Here is a 14,628-nt window from a genome sequence, read left to right as displayed (position 1 = left end):
AGCATCACTCTGAATATTTCATTTTGTAAAAAGTGGAGAATGATTTAGACATTTCTGTCGCACAAAAGAGCCAGTGGCTCTAAAGAACTGGAGCAGAAAACACCATGAAAAAAGATTAAAATGAAATTTTGAAGAATTTCTGTGAAAAGTTAGACATAATACCAAAATTAAATTCATTTTATAAATAACTGAACATAAAAATTGTCAATTTTATGTATGCATTTACAATAATAAAAATTAATGATGTGTATACATGAAAAACTGTATCTCACCACAGAGAAGAATAAAAATTACACAAAGTACAAAACAGAGATGAAAAAACGAATCATTACAGAAAAACTAATGGTTAGTAGAAAAGAATACAGTAGTCACATGAAATGGTAACCATAAATGACAAAAAGATAGTACATAGTTTTAGTCCATCAAGTCTTAGCAAAGCTTTAATAAGAGGTGCCTGGTATTATATATCATGTTTAAAATTTTCTGACAATGTCATTAACATCATATATTGGCACCAGTAATTCCATTCATACTAATCAATGTTAAGAGCATGTAATATACTCTCTAAAATTTATATACGAAAATATTTTAAATAATTTTACTGGACAAATTTTAAAAGCAATGTAAAATGTTAAACAGTGTGAGGTTTTACAAAAGTTTTTGTATATTCTCAGAGTAACACAGACGTTATTCTATTTTTATCATCTTCAGACTAATCACCATAGCAAAAATTACTATTGCTTAACACGTATGAATTGTAGGCTCCCTATGGTGGCTTGCCTACCTCTGAGATCCACGTATGCCTGTAATGTGGAATTAAACAATTTCTAATCTCTGCTTATTCACATAGGTATGTAGTTTCAACTAATATAACAGGACCAAGATTCTTCTGAATCAAATACCAATCCTAATGTCCTGTTTGTTCTGAAGTCTTGGGTGTCTTCATAGCCTGTTGAGGGATACATATATGTGATAAAATTTATATGCAGAGTGAAAAGAAAATGCCCTCGGGAATAAAACTACCTGTGATGAGCTGCAAAGATTTGCGAAGTGTTAAATTTTGGAGGGAACAAAATTTGCAACTGGCAATCACACAAGCAAGAACAGATCTTATCAGCGAGATAAAATGAACAGTAACACTTAGATACTAATGAAAAATGGTGACGGAAAGGATATGAGCAGCCTGAACTGAACGAAATTCACATTGTTGCTTGGGGAGTTATGAATACATTCACGTTATGCCCCTGAAAACACTAAGGGTTACTAACGAAGCAAGGAATCACCAGTACAAAGCTGGGAGTATGGAGGTTTAAATCAGTATACATGTAACAGTTGTCTTCCTATGATCTTCTTTGGCTTTTAAAGAGATGTATGTGATACAGTATTTGAGTTAGAATGTATATTTTCTTGTGCTCTTGGGTTGAGAATATATTGGTCTTACATTACCTCCCTTTCGTACTTCCAAGACTCAAAACAAATCATGGGTGAGAGAAGAACGTTCAAGAAAAATTAGATTGGTGAGTAGTTTTGTGTTTAGATAAAGAATTAAGGGACTATGCTCAAATTGTAAGGAATTTGTATCAATTTTTAAAGATCACAATTTGAAAGACATTATATGAAAAATCATACTGCCAAATTTGATGGATATCATGAAATATTTTGTAAACACAAAATAACAGAACTTGAAAGCAAGTTTGTCATCTCAACAAAATTATTTTAAAGTTACACCTCAAATGTACCATTATGAAAGCTAGTTATGTGGTAGTGATTCTCATTCCAAAAATATCAAAACTTATTTAATAATGGGGAGTATATTAAGCAATGTGTGTAATGCATTTCAAATGTAATTTGTCCAGAAAAAATAGATGCTTTCTAAAATCAGTTTGTCTAACCAGATTATACCAAGACAAAACAGAAAAAAATAGAAAGCTCTATCAAAAAGAGTTGCACAGTGAATTTGCTAATTTCAATTTCTGCTTCAGTGACAGATGAGCACAGTGATGCTACAGATACAGCCCACTTGCCAAGTTTTTTAGAGGTATTGATAACAAATCCAATATCACTGAAAACAGCTTCTATGATGTCATTATAGACAAAACTAAATATCTTGATTTGTATGAAACAGTAAAAATTAAATGAAAGTAGTTTTATTAAATTTCATCAACATATCTGCTGGTATAATAGGCTCCAGAATACAGAAAAATATAAGGGAGAAAAATGCCCCCTCAACACTGTTTATCTCTGGTATACTCCTTTCAGATAATGTTTTAAAGTAAAATTTGAGCCATAAATTGTATCCTTTTCTAAAATAAAATTTGAGTCACAAATTCTATCCTTTTCTAAAATATTAATTTTTCCAAATATTATTATATCAGAAATAGCCTTATGCATCAGATGATGATTTGAAATTGGAAATAACTGACTTGATATTCCTACCGGTATCATGAGTAGTTCTGAATCTATATTCTCAAATGAAAAGAAAGTAGAAAACATAGGTTGCTATGCAACATAAAACTATTCATATAACTAAATTGTTTGCACAGGAAATATTTCACATTGTACAAGAACATAGAAATAAGGCTTGTCACAAACACTGATTTCATGATACAGCTTTGGCCACATTAACGAAAATAAACACATCCTATACATACGACTTAATCATTCCATCCCTAACCAAATGCCTGGAAAACACTGGGATGTGTTCATCAAAAAATGAAGCAGAAGGTTTTTAGCAACGTTGTTATTAAGAACAAAATTTAAACTAACCTAAATGTCAATCGACAGTGAAATGAACATATTGGTATCTTCACAAGAGGAATTATACAACAGTGAGAATGAACAATTTTCAAATGTGCAGTAACTTTTTATTTAATAATAAAAGCAGAACAACTCTGAATCTACAAGTGAAAAGTCATTTATCCATGGAATACAATAATGTTTTGGGTTGAAATACATGAAATACGATCCATACTACAATATGGAACAACTTTAGAAATATTATATTAATGGGCAAATCCAGATACAAAATCACATATCTAGGATACCATTTTTTAAAAAAAAAAAATATATTGTCAAATTCAGAAAGATGGAAATTAGATTAGTGGTTGCTAAATGTTGAGAGAAAAAGGAAGTAATGAGTGCGGAGTGACTACTAATGTGTGTGTAATTTCTTTGTGGAGTGATGAAATACTCTAAAATTAAACAGTGGAGAGTAGTGCAACATTGTGAATGTACTAAAACCCTTGAGTTGAATGTGGGTAATTAGTCTCAATAAAGCTATTGTTTAAAGGAGTAGGAAACAGAACAAATCGTAATAAACATATTTAAAAATTCTATCATTCTAGTGATCTGAGTAGTAAAAATTACTCTTTTAGGGGCCGGGGATAGAGATCAGTGGTTCCGGCACCTGCCGCGCAAGCGCAAGGTTCCGAGTTTGATCAGGTTCCGAGTTCGATCCCCAGTACAAAAAAAAAAAAATTACTCTTTTAATTGTGATTGCTTTCCAGGTACATTATCTTATGTTTAGATTCAGACATCGCACTTTTGTTACCGTTTTTTATTAAATCAGTAACAAATTTGTAGATTTTCTTTAGAAATTTTTATTGCCAACATTTTCCATTATTGAGCACACTTGGGAGATATATGATTACATTAATATTAGTTTTACAGCCCAGCCTGGTGGTGCAGGTCTGTAATCCCAGCACTGGGGAAGCAGAGACAGGAAGATTGCTACAATTTCAAGTCTGGCCTGAGCTACACACTGAGCCCTTGTCTCCAAACAAAAAAACAGCAGTCATAATAATACAAATAATAATAATTTTATACTAGATTGGTTCGTATTTTTCAAACACAATTTGCATAGTTTTTGTTATTATTTCCAAGTATTCTCATTCTCTCTCTGAAGATCTTAGGATAGATCTTCTCAAATCATTAAATTCACTTTTGAATAGTAAGTATATAGGATTTTACTTTTCTTCTGCCACCTAAATGAAAAACACAGATTTGTTCCTTTCAGTTTAAAGGTATTTTAATGACAGATACATTTTTACACTTTCCATTTCTTCAGGCAATTAGGCAATATGCAAAGATAAAAGGAAAAGATTCATAGGTAAGTAGAAAGTTACCTTAGAGCTTGCTTTTTTTCTTTTTTCTTTTCTTAATAAACAAGTTTCAGCAAAATTTGAAAGGAGAAATTTGTAATTTTTTAAACACTTTTCAAATCCTTGAAAATTCTGTAAACATAATGTCAGTAACTTTCAATTTCTTTAAACTTAATTCCACCCAAATTACAGTCATCTACCTAATAAGTACTTAAGAATGGAATATCTTTGAAGTCTGTCAAGTTGATATGTAAAAAGCTTTGTTCCTCATTTTAGACCCTGCCATTACTGCCCATCAATTAACCTTTTTGTCTTTCCTTTACTCACCTTGTTTTGGTGAAAAAACTAAAATTTAGGTGAAAGTGAAAGTTTAAATTGTAAATAATTAAAAAGTAAGTTGCCAACTCATCAGCAGCAGCATATTATATTGTCAAGATTTTAAGAACAAATCAGTTGCTCTTTTAACAAAAAAATAATAATCAACCCCTGATACAATTAGAGGTAAGGTATTCTATTTAAAGAAAATTGCACAACAAAAGCATTTTGGCCCATTCTGATAAAAGAGAGAATAAATTGATAAAGCATATTTCATGACAGTGTTGCCAAAGAAATGTTTTCAGAATGATATGTATGTGTGGTAACACTTCATAAGAATTTAAGCTTCAGTTTGATCTATCTTTCTGCCATGTAAATGATAGAGATTTATGAGCAATAACTAACATCCACTCTTGGTTCATTGTATAAGCATACCTTCAGGTTACTCTGCTTAAAACCTTCACCCATAGAAAGGTGACTCACATATCATATTTTCAAGAAGCTTTCAAAATGGGACTCTCAGACTCTTATTCTCACCAATTACAAGTGGAACTCATGTTTAATTTGTAAATAAAATTGCAATAGAAAAACCAAGATTCTGACAGTTTCTTACAACTGCAAGTGTTCATCAATTGTGTCCCCTTACATATCAATAGGTCAGATGCAGTGGTTCATTAATATAATTCCATTTCCTAGACTGCATGTTCTTAGGTTTTATTTCTATAATTTTTACCATGATCAAAGTTTTTCAGAGGTCATTGTAATTTCAGTTTTCCATGGTAGTGAACAACAAAGCTCAACATAAGTCCACTGACAAAATGTAATTAAAATCACTGACTAATCTTGGCCTTTTTTACTACAGAAGATTTGAAGATTAATATTTTAAACTTGGGAGTTGGTTTACAGGATCATTTATCCAAATAAAATTGAGAAAAGCAGAAGAGGATTCAGCATTACATGCAGAAAATTATAGTTCTTAATATACATTTGAAATTTGAATTAATCCTCCTTTACACATAACCATAATTTGACTACATACTATTAAAAAACTAATTCAGTCACGTTTGCTTGTATCTGTAACTCAGGCTTTTAATTTTGTCATAAAATTTACTTACCATTAAAAAATTGCTTCCTTAAAATAAAAGAACACCAACAAGAATTTAAAAAAAATTTTAATGTCAAATGCTTTTTTTCAAGATTAATATTAAGCACTGATTTCAAAAATAGAAAACAAGTAGTAAAATACTATTATATAAATCATCACAATTATTTAAGTAACCTTATTGTAGATTTGCAAGTTAGCATGCATATGTAACTTTTTTAGGTATTAAGATACAAGTTAAAGTCATTAGGGCACAGCAAGAATTAAACAGATTAAATTCAGTGTCTTGTCTTCTATTAGCTTAAATTACTTTTTCATCCCCATTAAATATATTAGAATGCATGTCACTGTGTATTAGTTCACTAAGAGTGAATCAAAGGGAAATAAATTATCTTGAACCAAAGCTAAAACTGGGATGAAAAATATGATTTCTCTCATATATGAAAAATAATTGTGTATTATTTCATGCTCATCTTCATAAATTTCTAATTTTAATAAAACTTGTGGAAAAAATAAGGCAAACTTTCTCTTGGGATTAATGAACACAACTTATGAACCCCCCTTTCTTATCAAGTATTTCAGATTTGCTCTTTAGAAAACAGCCATTTCTCTTCTGGCATTATAAAAACAGTATTACAGTTGATGCATTTGTGTTTGCTATTCGAATTCCAATAAGAAAATAATCATCAAAATTTTCAAGTGCTCAGAAAGAAGCAAAGGTAAGAACGTTAACTCATTGAGACTATGTAACTGTACTCAGTTAAATTATGTATTTCTTGAATTTATATACTTTTTATCTCGAGTGCCGTTTGTTTCATAATATTTTTTATGAATTATACAAATCTTATTTATCAAGTACTTGTTAAATGCAAAATGTATGATAGCTAACACCAATTCTAACATTAAACATATACTTTCTATATTAAGAAAAGCTTTATCGAGTAAAGAAAGTAAATAAACGCAACAATTTTTTTTCAGAGATCAGATGCTATGATAAACGTAGGTATGGAATAAAGGAATATTTCATGGTAAATTATTGATGTACAGTGTCCTTTGAATTTGAGATTGGGTATTTCATATTATTAAGTTAAAATCAATATTAAAAATTAACATCTTGCCTTGGGTTTAGCTCAGTAGTTCAGCCGCCTGCCTCGCAAGCGCAAGGTTCGGAGTTTGATCCCCGATACCAAAAAAAGGTACAAAAAAAGGTACCAAAAATTAACGTCTTAGAGACTAGAGACATTTATAGCTAAATGTATGCATATTGAGGCTATCCTCTTAAGTGAAATAAATAGGACACACACGTGTAAATACCGAATAGTTTCTCTAGTGTGAGAAACTGAAAGTGTAATTAAGGATTAAAATGATTAAAACGAATAATTGATTAATCTGAAATATGAAGAAAAGGTTCAAAGGGGTAGGGATGGCAAGAGGGGAAGGGGAGAGATGAGAGTTACAGGCTGGAATCTGGAAAGAATCCATATATAGATTGTGTCTAAAATTACAGGAAGAGATGCAGCTAGAGACTAGGCTGGAGCTCATCAGCGGGTTGGGAAGGAAGAGTCACTGAGATCAAAGGAGAGAAGGGTGTGTTTCCAGAAGAAGCACATACAACTATGTACAGTACATAGTATTTGATAGTGTGATAAATTACTGTTACTGTTTTAAGTACTTATCATAACATGCTGTGCTTTTCATCTTTTAGAGCATAACTCTACTTATATAATAGAGTTTACTGTAAAACAGTGTGCTGCTATGCCAGTGGTAGCCTCATGTATCTCGTGCTTAACTGCATATTGGATAATATCAAGAGGCCATCACAGATGACTGACGTACAGCTTTTCAGTTTGCACTTAGAAGTTGGCACTCTGTGTGGTGTTTTGTGATACACACGGATGAAATTGTCTAATAACATATTTCTCTGATTATATTTCCATCATGTGTCATATGACTGTATTGAAATTTAAATTTTAAAAAATTGGCCTATGTGGAGTCTACTAGCTAACTAGAATTTGTTTTCCAGACCACTATTTATTCAATATTGGTTTTGAAAATGTTTTTAAAGCAAATCACATCCTCTGGTGTCTTGTTAATGCTTGAGATTTTTTTTATATTATATGGAAAAATCTTTAAGTACTTCTCAATTTTGTTTTGGTTGAGTTCTACTATATTTGAATATTATTATAGGTTTTTTCCATTGAATTGTTTTTCTTTGAATAACTTTAATTTTTGTATATATGTGTGTTTGATAATAAAATTATATTTTTTAAAAAAAATTTTAAAAATTAACATCTTAAATGAATTACTTTTCTATGCAAAAGTCTATTATTTATATTCGGAGAAAGAAACCCATATTTTGTACCACAGTCTCTTGGTTTTTATGATAAAATATTACTCTAAAAGTGCTTCTTGCATAAATCTAGGAGCTTTATATCTAGCACATTAAGTAAATTTTAGCTTTCATCCAGTTTTTCTCTAGCAAACACTGAACAGGATGTTTCCAGAGATTTTCATAATGTTTATAAACAATGTATTAGCTCAGCACTGTAGAAAAAGAAAGCAGGAAGTAATAAATCCTTGACTTTTAAAATATACACACTATTTACTTTGCCTGCTCTTTTGAAACTTTCAGTTTAAATTTATGCTTTATGTGATGGAGGCTGGGGTGCTATCAGCTCTGGGATACATAATTTGATATGTGTTGACAAGCAAGAGTGAGGTGCAGGAGGGAGTAGCTCAGGCTTTAGTGTTTGTCTTTGGAAATCATGGGCACAGAGTTTATAAAGAGCTGTTCAGATCTCAGGAAACCTTTCTGTGTTCCCAGGGACAACTCGTGTAACTCTGAAGTGGTCAAGTGATTTGACCTGATATTTGACTGCAGAAAATTTCAAGATGGGAAATAAACCCTCCAGAGATGTTTAAATAAATAAGGCATTACCAAATTTAAAAGTATGAGATATTACTATATACCCTTTAAAAAGATAATTAAAAATTAAAATACAAAATACTGATGTGGTGACAGAATAACTTGATTTTTCATGCCTTGCTGATGGAAAAGCAAACTTCAGTGCCCACCTAGCAAAATCGTTGAATAAGTTTTATAAGATTAAAATCACTTTTATCCCAGAAATTGTACACTTAGGCATTTGTTCTGAGGTATGGAAAGTAGTCACAGAAAATTTAGATACTGATATTCAAAGCAGTGTCATTTGTAATAATCCCAAACTGAAGAAAAACATAGGGATCATGGGTGAACAGTAAGGAAATTATTCATCTATACTCATAGATTGCAAAGTTAGAAACATCAAACCACAAAATATCTCCTGAATTTAGTTTTGAATATTTCCACACTTCTAAAGGTCACATCTATGTCTGTGGTCTATTTCTAATATATTGAAGTCTTATAACAAATGAATGTTTTATTTGTTTAGATTTTTCTCTTTCCATCCAGATGTACAAGCATAGTACTATTTTTTTAAAGAAGTTAATCTTTCTTTTACCGAGCTGCTTTTGCACCCTTGAAGGTAAATGGACCATTTTACGAGTGTTGGTTTGAAGATTCTCTATTGCATATTCAGTGGAGCTCTTTGGATGTTTTTTTCTGCACACACACTACCCTCATTATTGTAGTCTGAAAATCATACAGTCCTTCAACTGTATTTTCCTCTTAAGAAACTATTTTTACTATTCTCTGTCTTTTCAAATTTCTTTACTTTTTTTGTTTGTTTTGGGGCTTGGGTGTGTGTGTGTGTGTGCGTGCGTGTGTGTGTGTGTTTTCCTGTGTGATGGTGGAGATTAAATACAGCTCCTCATGCATGCTAGGCAACTATTCTACCACCCAGCTACTTTCCCTTCCACTTTATTTTACATAGACACATTGTCTCACTAAATTGGACAAGCTGGACTTAAACTTCAACCTTGCTTTAGCCTCCTGAGTAACTGGGGTTATAGTTATGTCCACTGTATCCAGCTCTTTACCTTTTTATAAATTTGAAAACTAACTTTTCACAAGTAATATTTACAAATCAGTTGCTATTTCTATATGGACTTCATATCTGCTTTTGCTAAACTCCTTATCTCTTATATCTGCTAAACTGCCATTATGTTTGGGATATTTGGGGTAGATTGTATTGAATTTATTGACACTCAAGTTGTCATTAGTTATTGAAATTTTTATTTTTCTCCTTCCAACCACATTTTTTCCTCCCTTTTTTATTAACTAAGACATTTTCTATAATAATCAGTGGAGGTGGTGAGATAACTTTGGTTATTTTATCTAAGTTTTTTCTTAGTACATGTTTTCAGTGCATGATGATCATGATTATTTTGCAAAAAAGGTACATGTAGTAAGACATCTCAATTCTTTCTCTCTTTTTTTTAGTTTGTTTGTTGGGTTTTCATCTTCTACCCTTCCTCTCCCTCCCCGCTCCTTCCAACTGTTGGTCTCCTTCTCGTTCCTGACCTTTCAGAGCAACTTCTCAGTCTTTAATTATCTAATAGTACCAGGTAAGGAACTAAAATTATATTTGCAATTTTTTTGGTGTTATTATGAAGATCAGAGACTAGCCAGTCTTTGTCCAAATCTATTGAAGTGATATACTTATTATTCTGAATTCTGTCATTATGGTGAATACCATTGAATTTTAAATATCTCATTAGTCTTTCAGCCCTTATATCTATACATGATTTTTCATATATGTATGTATGTCTACTTTAGATTGATTTATTATTTTATTAATAGGTTAGTGATTTTCTTTGCTTTTTAATTTGGAGATATGAGTTAGGACTGACATAAAATAAATTGAAAAATATTCCTCTTTATCATTTTTCAAAATATTTTAAAATTATATTTGTAGAATTTAACAGTGAACCCTTATGGGTGTACTGTTGAGCTCGCTTAACAATTCTGAATAAGAATTTAATTTATGTGATTTTATTGGTCAGCTTTTATCACAGTGATAAAATACCTGAGAAAATAATTTTATCTTGACTCCTGGTTTCAGAGGTGTCAATGCACGGTCCCTTTGCTGTGTTGGTTCTGGGTCCATGATGAGGCAGATAATCAGGATGGGAGCGTGTGATGTGGCTAAGAAGTTCACATCACAGGTAGAAGGAAAAGAGCTGAGCAGGTGATGGGCTTCCTTCTTTAGCCACTTTTGATTCAGCCACGCCCCCATCAGTTTACCATTCTGTATGTGAATTATCTCTGGAAACATCCTCACAAACACACCAAGAAATTTCTTTCACTAATTTCCTAGGTGTTTCTTAATCCAGGCAAATTGACAAGATCTAGAGATGATCCCCTAAAGCCATGATGTGAACCTTTTAGAGCTTTCAATAATACAAACAGCCCACTGAGCACATTTGTTCTAGGTTCACCAACACTGTCCTAAAGCCTCATGCATTCATAGGTGGAACTTCAGGGAGGTGACTGTATCATGGATATGTGATACTGGATTGGTCCACTGACTGGCTTAACACAGTATTGAGTGTGGATGATGGATTTACTAAAGAGGGAAGATCCATCCTGGATGTGGGCGTCACCACTCAATAGGCTTGTAGCTTGGGTGGAATAAAAAGAGAAAACGAAAGAAGTTTTGCTACCTGCCTGGCACTCCACGCACCATTTCTTCTTTGCAGTGTCCCCGTATCATGCTGCCCTGCCTTGGAGCCAGCTGACTATGGACTGAAACCTCTACAAATTGTGGGCTAAAATAAACCTTTCCTGCTTTAACTTGTGGGTGTCAAATATTTTGTCCCAGCAACAAAAAAGTAACTAAGACAACTGTAACAGATTTTATATAATGTATTTCTACCTAAGTATGTTTTATTACCTTGTGGCTTTAAAGGATTTGCCTCGTTTCTTCAAAGTTATCAAATTTATGGTCGTGAAGTTTTTCATAATATTTATCTATCATATTTTTTATGTATATATGTTTAGTCAGAATACTCTTTTTCATTCCTGACATCAGGATTTTGTGCTCTGCATATGTGGTAAGTTTTGCTACAGTTCTACCACTTTTTTCAAAACAGAAGGTTTTTTTTTCCCCACTAGTCTTTTTGGGGTCCATTTTCAATTTAAGAGATTTCTCCTGCTTTCTCATATTTTTCCTTCCCACTTGCTTTGGGATTAGTTTATATTTTGTTATATATTTTTCTAAGGTTTATAATTGGATCATTTATTTGGAACTATATTCTATACTAAAATATAAATACCATGTTATATGTTTCTGCTTCAGCACTGCTTTAGCTGATTTTCCAACTTTTGATATGTTGTGTTTTCATTTTTATAAAGATATTTTATAATTTCTCTCAAAATTTTGTGCCTCACAAGTTATTCAGAATTGTTTTAATTTCTAAATATTTTCAAATTGTTCATATGGCTGACTGTTATGAATTGTAAGAGATGAAATGAGTATTCTCATTTCATAACAACTAAATTATCTGTCAGTGTTAGAATGCTGGAGACAACTAAGAATTATCTATAGACTAGAGTCTAATAATTTAGAAGATTGGGATGAGTGTTTAGATAATGTTTTGACAGTCCTAAGAATTCTACAAGTTCTTTTGGCAAAGTGGAAGTCAATTACACAGAAACAGCAAAGCCAAGCAATTCCTTTGTTGGTGTTAATGACATTAGTAACACTCCCAGTACTACTGATAAGTCTTGCATGAATTTAAGAAATACATACTTAAGGCAGAAATAGTAAACAGTCTGAAATTTTGGCTCTTGAATCTACTCTCACCAGCAAGCACAGAGAGGAGTGAGCACATTCCCCGACTCCAGTGTCAGGGTGCAGCGCTAGATAAGGCCACTAAGAAATGATAACAGAGGACATTATTGTCAGAATGCGATTTGTTATTGTCATTATTGTCCTGGCAGAGGACATTATTCCCAGAACGCGATTTGTAGAAGAACGTATGACAGACCCTTCAAAAGCAACTAATTTCCAATAAGTAAACCATCAAAGACTCATACATTAAAATTCGATTTTCAGAAAACATAAGTGTACCATCCTATTTTACACCCAAGTTTGCTAACAGTAAGGATCTACATATATAGTTGTTCTCTACAACACACCATTGAATAATTTCAGAAAATTTATGCAGATCTAATCAGTATAGACTTGAATTAGATTGCATTTATATTCATAATTGCAATCACATTTGAATCAATAAACCAAAAATGTATTACTCATTTGGATCCTGCCATTCTCCTAAATTTTGTCTGTTTGCACTTTTCAGTATCCACATTTTACCCTGTCATCAATATCATTATTTATGTAGGTAAAAAGAAGATGTAAAACACAAAATCATTTCTTTCTGTATACTTTATGCTTTAAATTAAAACATGCTGCAAGCCTGAGAAGGGTGCGGAAAGGGACCGCTGGCCTCGCCCTCAGTCTCTGCCCTTCGGAGGACACCACTTGCCACCCCCGCCATTGCTATTGCGGCCGTCACCTTAAGTTTTCTTAGACTCAGGCCTTCCCTCCCGCTAGGATTTCAGGGTGGAAAAGCTGAGCCAAAGCGCCAGTGTCCCACGTCTCCACCCGGCCTTCAGCACGATATTGTCCCAGCTAGTATGGGCGACAAAATCTGGCTGCCTTTCCCCTTGCTCCTCCTGGTCGCTTTGCCCCTAAGGCTCCTGTCATGGGGCGCCCGGCTTCATGCCTTCCTTAGACAGCGACTTTACCTTTACCCTTCCGGAAGAAGTGTTTCTACCGGCCCATGCCGCTGAAGGCCTCCCTGGAGATTGAGTACCAAGTTTTAGATGGAGCAGGATTAGATATTGATTTCCATCTTGCTTCTCCAGAAAGCAAAACTTTAGCTTTTGAACAAAGAAAATCAGATGGAGTTCACACTGTGGAAACTGAAGTTGGTGATTACATGTTCTGCTTTGGCAATACATTCAGCACCATTTCTGACAAAGTAATTTTCTTTGAATTAATCCTGGATAATATGGGAGAATAGGCACAAGAACAAGAAGACTGGAAAAAATATATTCCCGGTACAGATATGTTGGAGATGAAACTGGACGACATCCTGGAATCCATCAACAGCATCAAGTCCAGAGTAAGCAAAAGTGTTCATATACAAACTCTGCTTAGAGCATTTGAAGCTCGTGATCGAAACATACAAGAAAGCAACTTTAATAGAGTCAATTTCTGGTCTGTGGTTAATTCAGTTGTCAGGGTGGTGGTGTCAGCCATTCAAGTTTATATGCTGAAGAGTCCGAAGATAAAAGGAAAAGTAGAATTTAACCCTCAACTACTTAACAAAATTGAAAAATAAGGCAGAAAAAATGCAATAAGTTGTTACCACTAATAGTTAAGACCATTAGTCTTTTCCAAAATGTTTTCAGGCATTCTCATTAAGTGTAAAACAAGTATAATTTTCCTGTGAAAGTCTACACCTTCTGTGCAAGTTACTTTGTTGATCGATCCAGTTATACTTAAGTGTGTAACAGGAACATTTTATAAAATGTTGTTTGATTGAATTAATCCATATTTATAACTGTGTTTATCTAAGTTAGAAAATATTTTACAAATATCATTTGTGAATTAAATGAATTAACACTGGCCATAAATACAATACCATAGAACCTGCTTTTACTTAGATAATGGTGGCAATTATAAATTAATTGTGGAAATTTTTGATATATCAAGTTATAAATCAACTGAGAATTATGTAATTATGGATTAAATATAACAACTTTTTTCTATTTACATATGTACCTCTTCTAAAAGATAGATACCTTTGAAATAAAATGACATTTTTGAGATTTTTTAATACAAAATGTATTTCATTGTAAAATATTAACAGAGTATTAATTTCATGTACTTAGCCTACATTCTCAAAAGCTGCTATTTTATTAATTCTTCAAATTGCAAAGGCATACTTTCTCATTAAATTAGCACAAGTTTTCTCTTTGAAATGAAAATATATAATTAAAGGTTTTCTGAATTGAGGATAAATAAATAAAGCTTGCTCAATTTTCATAATGATGCATTCAGTCACAATAGCTAAAGTACAGTATTTTAAAATTAAATATGAGAAAAAAAACAGATAAAATTAATTTATTTTTATATTACCTGTCAACAGTGTTATGCA

General features: G+C 32.5%; 1 pseudogene; it reads left to right on the top strand.

Moving 5' to 3' along the window:
- The first annotated feature begins 13,099 nt into the window (after nucleotides 1–13,099).
- Nucleotides 13,100–13,675, top strand: LOC101712417 (transmembrane emp24 domain-containing protein 5-like; annotated as a pseudogene).
- Nucleotides 13,676–14,628: the final 953 nt, after the last annotated feature.

Source organism: Heterocephalus glaber, unplaced genomic scaffold (genome assembly GCF_053883595.1).
Source record: "Heterocephalus glaber isolate CG9 unplaced genomic scaffold, H.glaber_assembly_v1.0 deba00001577, whole genome shotgun sequence".
Lineage (NCBI taxonomy): Eukaryota > Metazoa > Chordata > Mammalia > Rodentia > Bathyergidae > Heterocephalus > Heterocephalus glaber.
The sequence above is the reverse complement of the archived record's forward strand: the minus strand, read 5'-3'. Positions and strand labels throughout refer to the sequence as shown.